Here is a 9,397-nt window from a genome sequence, read left to right as displayed (position 1 = left end):
TATAGGTGTTTTTAAAGTGGTATGCTAGTAAGCTGCTCTGGCAGAATGTCAGAGACAATGTAAACAGTTTTATTTTGTAGTCTTTATATTCAATTCTTTAACAACCCTACGCCAGGTGCTGTGTTTTACTTAAACACTTGTTCAATTGGCAAATCATGAAATTGAATTTATAAATATGTCAGTGGGGAGAGGGATTTGTAAGTGTGGGACTTGGAAGAGAGAAGGGATGGGGCTATGATCAGAATCTAAAGTGAATAAAATTTTTTTTCAAAATTTATAAATATTAGGTAACCAATCTGAATGAGCAGATTTTAATTGTAGACTTTGAGGTATGTTGAGGAGTGAAGAGAATATTCTGGGACTGAAGGAAGAGGGCTTAGCTGTAGAATAATTCCCTGGCAAGGGAAAGGCAAGGGCTCTGATTAAGAGATTGGGGTGCAGAGAGTAGGGGGTGAATAGAGAGGGATGGGGGAGGGAAGCACACAGAGAGACAGGAAGACACACAGAGAGACACACAGAGACAATATATTGTAGAAGACAAGCATTCACCACAACAGAGACATGTTATTGTCATTCGTAGTCAGAAAAATTGACTACAGAAGTTGACTAATTAGAAAAACATAAATAAAATCTAATGTGGAAGTATCATGGAATGTTGGTTATTTATTCATAAGAACCTTTTCATTTCAGGTTGTGACATTAGGTTTTACACAATCACTTAACACCTATTATGTGACCTTTCAAAACTTGATCCAAATTTTAAATTTATGCTAATTACTCAGAGACAAACTAATATGACACATTTACAGCAGACCATCTTTTGATTAAATCCCTCTCCCTCTGATTTACCTACCTTAAAAATTATATTTTAAGATGTTCCCAAGGACCTCCAGTTTGAGCAGAATTCTTTTTGGACAAATAGGCTAGTTATTGTACCATGAAAAGACTTAAGTGTTTTGGGTGTTTGTTTGTTGATTGTTTGTTTGAACAGTAGGGAAGGCTTAGCCATCCTTGAAGTATTTCAGAATTGAAGAACATCAGAATGAATTATTAGTTACCAGATTATTTTCACAAAATGTCTGCAGATTTATTGTTTTAATATAAAAACAGGGCTTATTTTCTCATTCCAAATCAGTTGAATATTTTTAGAATAGATAAATTGTTTATGACCTTTTAAGTGTTTTGTGAAGATACTGTACTTATGTTTAATATAAATTTGCATTGTATGCCTTTATGTATTTACAAATAGAACTCTGAAATTAATCTTTTTAGCTGCAATTTTATAAAGGGAAAATAAAACCCAGATGTGGAGAAATTTAGGGTATGTCTTCGGCTACTCTACATCTGGTTTTGTAGCCTGTCCCTTGCTTATCCTTTGCTTAAATTCATTTTGGCCTTCTAAGTGCTTGGGTGTAAGACTTCATTCAATGCATAATAACTAAAATGGTTATGTTTGTTGCACAGGAAAATAATATATAAGATGGACACAGAGTTCAGATTCAAACTCCTAATTACTAGATCTGTATCACAGCTTAACCTATTCTAACAAAGGTGACTTCCAGCAAGTAGCAAACTTTCTCTGAAACAATTCAGAGAAGAAGAAGAAAAAAAAAAACCATGATGGAATTTCTGAGAGAATTAAATAAAATAAACCTGTAATTTTTTATTTCTTTTTGTTTTTTTGAGACATGGTTTCTCTATGTAGCCTTGGCTGTCCTAGAACTTGAACCCACAGAGATTCATCTGGCACTGCCTCCCTAATGCTGAGATTAAAGGCATGCACCACCACTGCGTGGCCAACATATGATATTTTTATGTCATATGAAAATTATTTCTTATAGCATAGCCTTTTGCCCACTAGGTTGTATAATCTAATATATTAGCTTCTATACAACAAAATTCAAACACGAAAATCTTACTTAGAGGACTAAGGCTGATAATGACCTGGCTAATACAACTGGCCAGCTAATAGTTAATGGGCCTTAAAGAGGAGTTAATTTATTTGTTTATTCGTTTGCTTTTCTATTACTTTGATAAAACACCATTATCAAAGGCAACTTAAGAAAAAGAGATTTATTCTTGCTTACAGTTTTAGAGGGATCAGAGTCTATAATGGTAGAACAAAGATATGGCAACAAGAAGCAGGGCCAGTAGCAGGAACAGAAAGCTGAGAGCTTACTTCTAGAGCAGCAACCATGACTGTGATGCAGAGAATGACCTGGAAGTGGTGCAGTCTTTACACTCTCAAAGCCCACCTCCAGTAATGCACTCCTCAAACAAGGTCACACCACCTAAACCACTGGTTCTTAATCTTCCTGTTGCTGTGACCTTTTAAAACAGTTCCTCATGTTGTGGGGACCCTTAACCATAAAATTGTTTCATTGCTACTTCATGACTGCAATTTTGCTACTGTTATGAATCATAATGTAAATATCTGTTATGCAGGATGTCTTTTATGAGACCCCCTAAGAAAGGGCCACATTTAAAAGGGATCATGACCCACAGTTTGAGAACCACTGTCCTAAACCTTCCCAAACATGAACAACAACAGAGAAACAAGCATTCAAATATTTGAGCCCATGAGGGACAGTCTCACCCAAACCACTCTACTCAATGTATAGTGGATGGTATATGAACAAGAAGCCAAGGGAAACCTTGCCTACCATGACATTTTTTTATTGGATATTATATTTACATTTCAGATGTTATCCTCTTACCCCATTCTTACACACGCACACCCAGGAACCCCCTATACCATCTCCCTCCTCCTGCTTCTATGAGGATGTTCCCCCACCTACCCCCCCACTCCCACCTCCCCACCCTCAAATCCCCCCCCCTCAGTGTCCAGCCTTCATGGGACCAAAAATCTCCTCTCCCGCCTATGCCCAACAAGGCCATTCTCTCCTACATATACCGCTGGAGTCATGGGTCCCTCCCTATGTGCTCCCAGACTGGTGGTGGTTTAGACCCTAGGGAGCTCTGGTTAGTTGGTATTGTTGCTCTCCTCATGGGGCCACAAACCCTTTCAGCTCCTTCAGTCTTCTTTCTCACTCCTCCATTGGGAACCCCTTGATCAGATCAATGGTTAGCTGTGAGCATCCGCCTCTGAATATGTCAGACTCTGGCAGACCTCTGAGGAGACAGCTATATCAGGGTCTTGTCAGCATGCACTTTCTGACACCCACATCAGCATCTACCTTTGGTGACTGCACATGGGATGGATACCCAGGTGGAATGGTCTCCAGATGGCTTCTCCTTCAGTTTCTGTCCCACACTTTGCCATGACATTTAAAGCCTGCTCAGATGTGATGTGCTTTACATCACCGACTAGGCAGAACATGCATTATTTTTTTACACAAAGTAAGAATAGGGGAAGTGAATATTTGTTTAGCAGGGATGCAATTTGACATACTACAGAAAAACAAAGACACTATCTTTTTCTTTTAATTCCAAATGCTCAATGCTAAATTAGCATAAATTAAGTGTTTAAAGGATATTTTCTCAGTAAAGTTACGGTGGCCAGACCTATAGTTGAATAGACAATTACTGGAAAAGAGTCATTAGAACTCACACCATTATTTTTTAGAAATTAAAAGCTGAGACTTAAAAGATTTTGTAGTCTATGACCATCTAGTACCCAAACACAATCAATATCATATGATCTCAGACTATGTGACAAGTGAGATTTCTTAGCTAGTGTCATGCCTACTATCTGTGAAAGTGATTGAGCACTAGGTAGCATAACTATCCTCTACCTCTACCACTACTATTTGGCAGATGAATTGAAGCAGAAATTGTCCATTCTGCAATGCACAGTTAACTAAGCTAAATAACATATGATGTTGGATTAGCCAGAATCTTATGACAAAACCTACTGCTTCATTACTATATACTATGGATAATCATTCCTTGGTTAAAAACCATAAAATGGGAATGAAGAGGAAGTTTCTGCTTGCTTTAACTACTCAGTTGTGTCATGTGATGTTTTTCTGGAAGCTGTCTTTTGAGAGGGCATATGATGTTTTGCTGAAAACAGACACTTAAAGAAAGAGGATGCGTGATGCTTAGAAAGAATTTAAATAGAACCCCACAAACAGTGAGAAGATGCTCTGACATTGTCATGCTGTGCAATGCTTCAGTGGTCTTTGTTGGCATTGGCGGTCTCTGCATAGAGAGAAACACAACAAGGAACTTCTTGTGGTATTATGGCTAATCTCTGGCCACTTCCACTGACTTGTGCCTATTTGGCGGAGCCTTGCTATTTTTCCTGGATTGTGCCACTGCTACTGATTCATGTTTAGTGTTTGCTGTTGAACTGGACTGCTGGTATCCTGACAACAAAGAGTGAAATCACCCTAAGAAACTACATCTAAACAAGTCAACAACACTTTTTTTTATTAACCTTCTTTTTCTGCTACCTCTGATCAGTGGGTTAGAAGGAAAGTTGAAGTGTTTGTGAACTCTAAATAAAGTAGGTTTTGAAGAAATCTAAGCCTACATGAGAATGACATGACTTCTTGCACAAATGTAGTTGGGAAAATACAAATTCACCATTACTTAAAGAGCCAAGAACATAATGGTAATATCCTATTGCTAAAGACACTACAAATTTTGGTTATAGAACTTGAAAAGATCAAGCTTGTACTGACCTGGCATCTTCATCCCTGTTTTCATGGTGTTAGAAAGTAGTAGGCTGCTTGCAGAGAAAAGTCATCAGTATACTTATCCAGCTGTAAGCTTTGCAAGCTGTAGTAACAACCAACCTAACAATGCATACCCATTAATGAGATTCTATGTCAATGTTAAAAGGGTAACAATAACTTTCTGCTTGAATTTAAGGCCCACTCTACAGAAGTGAATTCATGCCTGATACTGTAAACTTGATCATGAATCCTAGACTGGGATGTCATAGGTCCTATGCAGAACCTATTACTATTGTTTCACTAAATGGATATAGTATGGAATGGCCTTTTGTGTACATATTGCTATACCATCAATTAGTACAGTTCTTAGCCCTCATCAGAGAAGATTCATTTTGCAGTGGATAAGAGTTTTCATGAAGACTCCCAATTGTCCAAAGTGCACATGACTGTGGAATGTTTAATCCTGGTGAGACATCTATGCCACATCCCTTGCCCCAAGGCTCAGGGAATACCACAGAAGAAGGAGCCAGAAATAGAAGAGGACAACCATGAAACACCGCCTTCATGAAACATCACAGAGCCCATGCATTCATAAACTCACAGCAGCTGTGCTAGCCTGCACAAGACCCTCACAAAACCAAGCTAGGAACAAGATCAATGCTCCAGAATGGATGGAGAAAATGCTCATGAGTCCCCACCATAGCCAAGGAGCTATTTGCTGCTGAGAGCTGCTGGGGAAGGAGAGTCGGTTTTCTTTAAGAGTGTGACCCCACGGTAAGTCACCCAAGTTCTACAGTGAATAGCATTATACCTGTTCACATTTGGGCAACATAATTGAAATTCCTGGGTTATAAAAACAAAATGAAACAAAACAATGAAGATATTAACTTTGGGAGGCAATGTGGGATGTGTGTGAAAGAGTTGGAGGAGGTCGGTAGAAGGGGTTGTATGATCTAAATACATAATATGCATGTATAAAATTAACAAAGAATAAAAAGAACGAAGAGCTTGCAAAAAAATTAAGATGTTAATACATAATGGGCTAGTCTTTATTCTTATTATTTCTTCTTTGAAATAAATCGGTTAAAAGCTGCTACCAATAAGATGAGAAAGACATGACTCCAATTTTCTTAGGAGTATTTTTGTATGTTCACTAGTACTATGCACTGAAATTTCAGGCCAGCCTACTTGTATAAAAATCAAATTTACTAGAATATACAATATGCATGGCTCTATTCTATCTTAATCCCAGATCTCAAGAAAAAAATATACTTTTTTGTTAAAGTAAAACCTGAGGCCATTAGCAATGAATAAAACACAGTGTCTGATAGATCACACACTGAAGACAACTGAGCTGGGATATGAAGCACATCTGGCTAATCTCTAATGCTAACATCTCATATGCTTTGCTGGAGGGTATGGCAGAGATGTTATGGATAAAGATAGTTTCTCCTCTAGTTCTCAATATCTGGGATTTATAATGCAAAATGATTTATCATAGCAAAGAAAAGCAGAGATTTGCTAATATGTATGCATCAGCAAATTCGGTGGGGTTAGTTCTGTTATCTTCAGAGCTTCAAAAATCTGATTTTAGTAATTATAACACTGTTGAAAATAGTATTCGAATATCATTGTTCTTTTTTTAAAATTTCAATTTCTTCCTTTAGAAAAGAAGAATCTATCTAAATCTGATCCACAGCCCAGTCAGCCTACTATTTTATTTGGCTTTTAAACACAAACGATGTAACAAGGTTACTTGCAAATGATTTAAATAAAATTAAAGAATAACATCTTATCAACATCTAATCCTTGGCTAATGTCTGTCATTATTCCATGGACTTAAACACTTTTGTATCTGTTTATATGTTTATTGTCTTATGTCCATTGGAAAATTATTTTTATTGTTATTTGTCTCTAGAATGTAATAGTTTGATTTATTCTAAATTTTGTTTTTTAAACTCAAACATCTTACCCTGACTATAGTACTCATTAACAAGCTTGTTATTCCTAGTCTCTTCTGAACTAAACTAGGGTTGCATTTAAGTGCTAGGAGTAGAAATCCAACCACTTTAGTTTAAAATCTTTAGGGGTTCTTTTCCATGATCAACATAGAGTTAGATTTCTCAACACAGGTTTAGGGAGTCTACAGTATCTACAGAGTTCTTTAGGAATTTTTTGTTTATTTACTTTTTTTTACTCTTTTTGAGACTATCTTGCATTACCTCATATCTGAACCAACCTTCCCTTCCAACTCCTTCCATGTTGCCCAGCAACTCTTTCTCAGCTTCTTTATTTTTGTACACGTCCATAAGCGCAAGTGCGCGTGTGCGCGCACACACGCACGCACGCACGCATGCACTCGCACACATACAGAAACATACATACATGTACAAACATACACTCGCACACACACATGCACACACATGCATGTGTTCACACATGTGTATACACTCACACATCCTACTAAGTTCATTTTATGTTGCTTACATGTACTTTTGTTCAGGCTATCCACTTGAGACTGGATAAACTATCAGGGGACTTATCCCTCTAAAACATTGTTTTTCTCTCTTTCGGAAGTCATAAATTGCCTGTACCTCTTCAACTAGGGGCAGGGTCTTGTAAACCATCCCCTTGTCATGTGGACTCTTTCAAGAATCCATGTATTGAATTTATGAATGAGCCACATCTAAATCATTTGTGGATTTGATATAGAATAGATTGCTTTAAGGTTGTCATTAAACTATTTCCTTAGAAAGATAACTGTGGATATTCTTAGCCTGCACCTGGGACCAAAAGGGTTTTCTTTACACCAGTTCCCCCACCAAGAATATTGAGAACACTTGCTGCCCTTTCATGAACATTATGCATAAAGCCTCAGTGAAGATGTAAAGAACCAAAAAAAAAAAAAAAAAAAAAAAGAAAAAGAAATTTAAAAATTAAAAAAATAATAAAAATAATAAAAAAATAAAATAATAATAATAAAAAGGACCAAGATCCCAGAACCTGAGTTGGGACCCAGCTTTTAGCTAGCAAACTTTTTTTTTGATTCATAAGCAGTGCACCAGAGATTGAGACCACATCAAAGCAGACAACAACCACGGAAAGCAAAGCATCTCCAATACCTGAGAGACTGAGGGGGATTTTTAACTGTGGAACAAGGCCAAAGTTCAGGATTTATGACAAAGCAGAGTCCCAGTAAACATCACAACAGCCAGACCAGTCTGTGCTCCAAACCCTGCAAAAGCCTAAGACTTAGCTCTGCCACAGCCGTCTTCCAAAAGAGCTGCTGTCTTTGTACTCACATCAGGACGGCTGCATCATCTTGACAGCAGAATCACAGTGACTAATTACAAAAATGCAGAACAGCCCTGCCTTACCCAGAAGCCAAAACGCAAACCCCTTAACAAAATCATCACCACACAGTTTTGTAATCGTTTAAAAAAATAGTACACATAACCCAATTCCATTCACTTTCAGCCCCCACATTTTGGCATAACATATGGAAGTCAACCAATATAATTTACCACATTATTAAAAAAGATAGATGATGATGGTGAAAGGTATTTGGTAGAAACTCCTAACCATTCATAAATCCTTACACTTTCTAAATGAGACTATGAAAATTGAATCCTTAACTAAAAAACAATCTCAAGCAAAAATAATTTCAAGGTGAACATAGCTGTACTGGCATATTGGATTAAAACTTTAAAGAAGTAGTGTTGAAATTATACAAGTTTTTCCTAAAATTAGACAAGGAAGCAGCATTTCCAATTCAGTCTAGTATCAAACTCAAATTCCCTAAATCTAGAATTCACTGTCTTCTCTGAAGTGACTGGCTGCTTCCACACACTGTGATTTATTGCATTTTATCTCCTGCTTGCTTACAAGATTATCAGTGTTGTGGAAGAAGACATCATATCTACATTCTGACACAACCAGCAACAAGTGCTCTTAACTGCTGAGCCATCTTTGCATGCCCAGGTTTTGTACACATTTTCAGATTGATTTTCTTCTATCTTCTTCTCTCGTGCTGTCTGGATAGGCTGACCACTATCAGAGTATCTGCTCTTCTACCATCAAACTCAAATTCCCTAATTCTAGAATTTGCTGTCTTGTCTGTAGTGGCTGGCTGCTATCACGTACTGTGATGTGAAAGTCCAGTTCCCCTTCAGGATTCTTATAATCCCATTATAGCATTTCTATTTGGTTTCCTGTGTTTCAAAGCTCATCTAGACATCCATGGGTAGTATTATAGTGGGACTTCTGGTCTATAGACTGGCCCTTCACACCCTACTAACTATGTGGTATGCTTTGTTCCAGCAAGTCAGCAAACATTCTTCACAAGCAACTGAGCCTCACCGTCTGTCCTCATGGGTTTATAGTAACACTCGTGATGAAAGCCAGGTTTTCTGTCACAACATTGAGTTTAGGCCCCTTCTCATCATTTCCTCCTCACCCCATCTGGTCACACAGAGCTTGAGTATATGGCAAGAAAGTATCATGTTGCAGATAAAGCTATTCTGGCTACTTCCAGCATAGCTGCTTTCTTACTTCCAAACCGTGTCTTTTATGATTTCATTCTAAATTCAGGGGTTTTCTAGACAAGTCTATATCTGTACTCTTCTCAATTTTTATCCAGGTAATGAGAGATTAATCTCTAATATTTTATTGATTCCTCCAAACTTAGTTGGATGCTTTGCGGTGTTCTAGAAGTTAAAACTCTGGAAGAAGAGTGAATCCAGTATCCAACAAGG

Source organism: Arvicanthis niloticus, chromosome 19, assembly GCF_011762505.2.
Source record: "Arvicanthis niloticus isolate mArvNil1 chromosome 19, mArvNil1.pat.X, whole genome shotgun sequence".
In the NCBI taxonomy this organism is placed as follows: Eukaryota; Metazoa; Chordata; class Mammalia; order Rodentia; family Muridae; genus Arvicanthis; species Arvicanthis niloticus.
The sequence above is the reverse complement of the archived record's forward strand: the minus strand, read 5'-3'. Positions refer to the sequence as shown.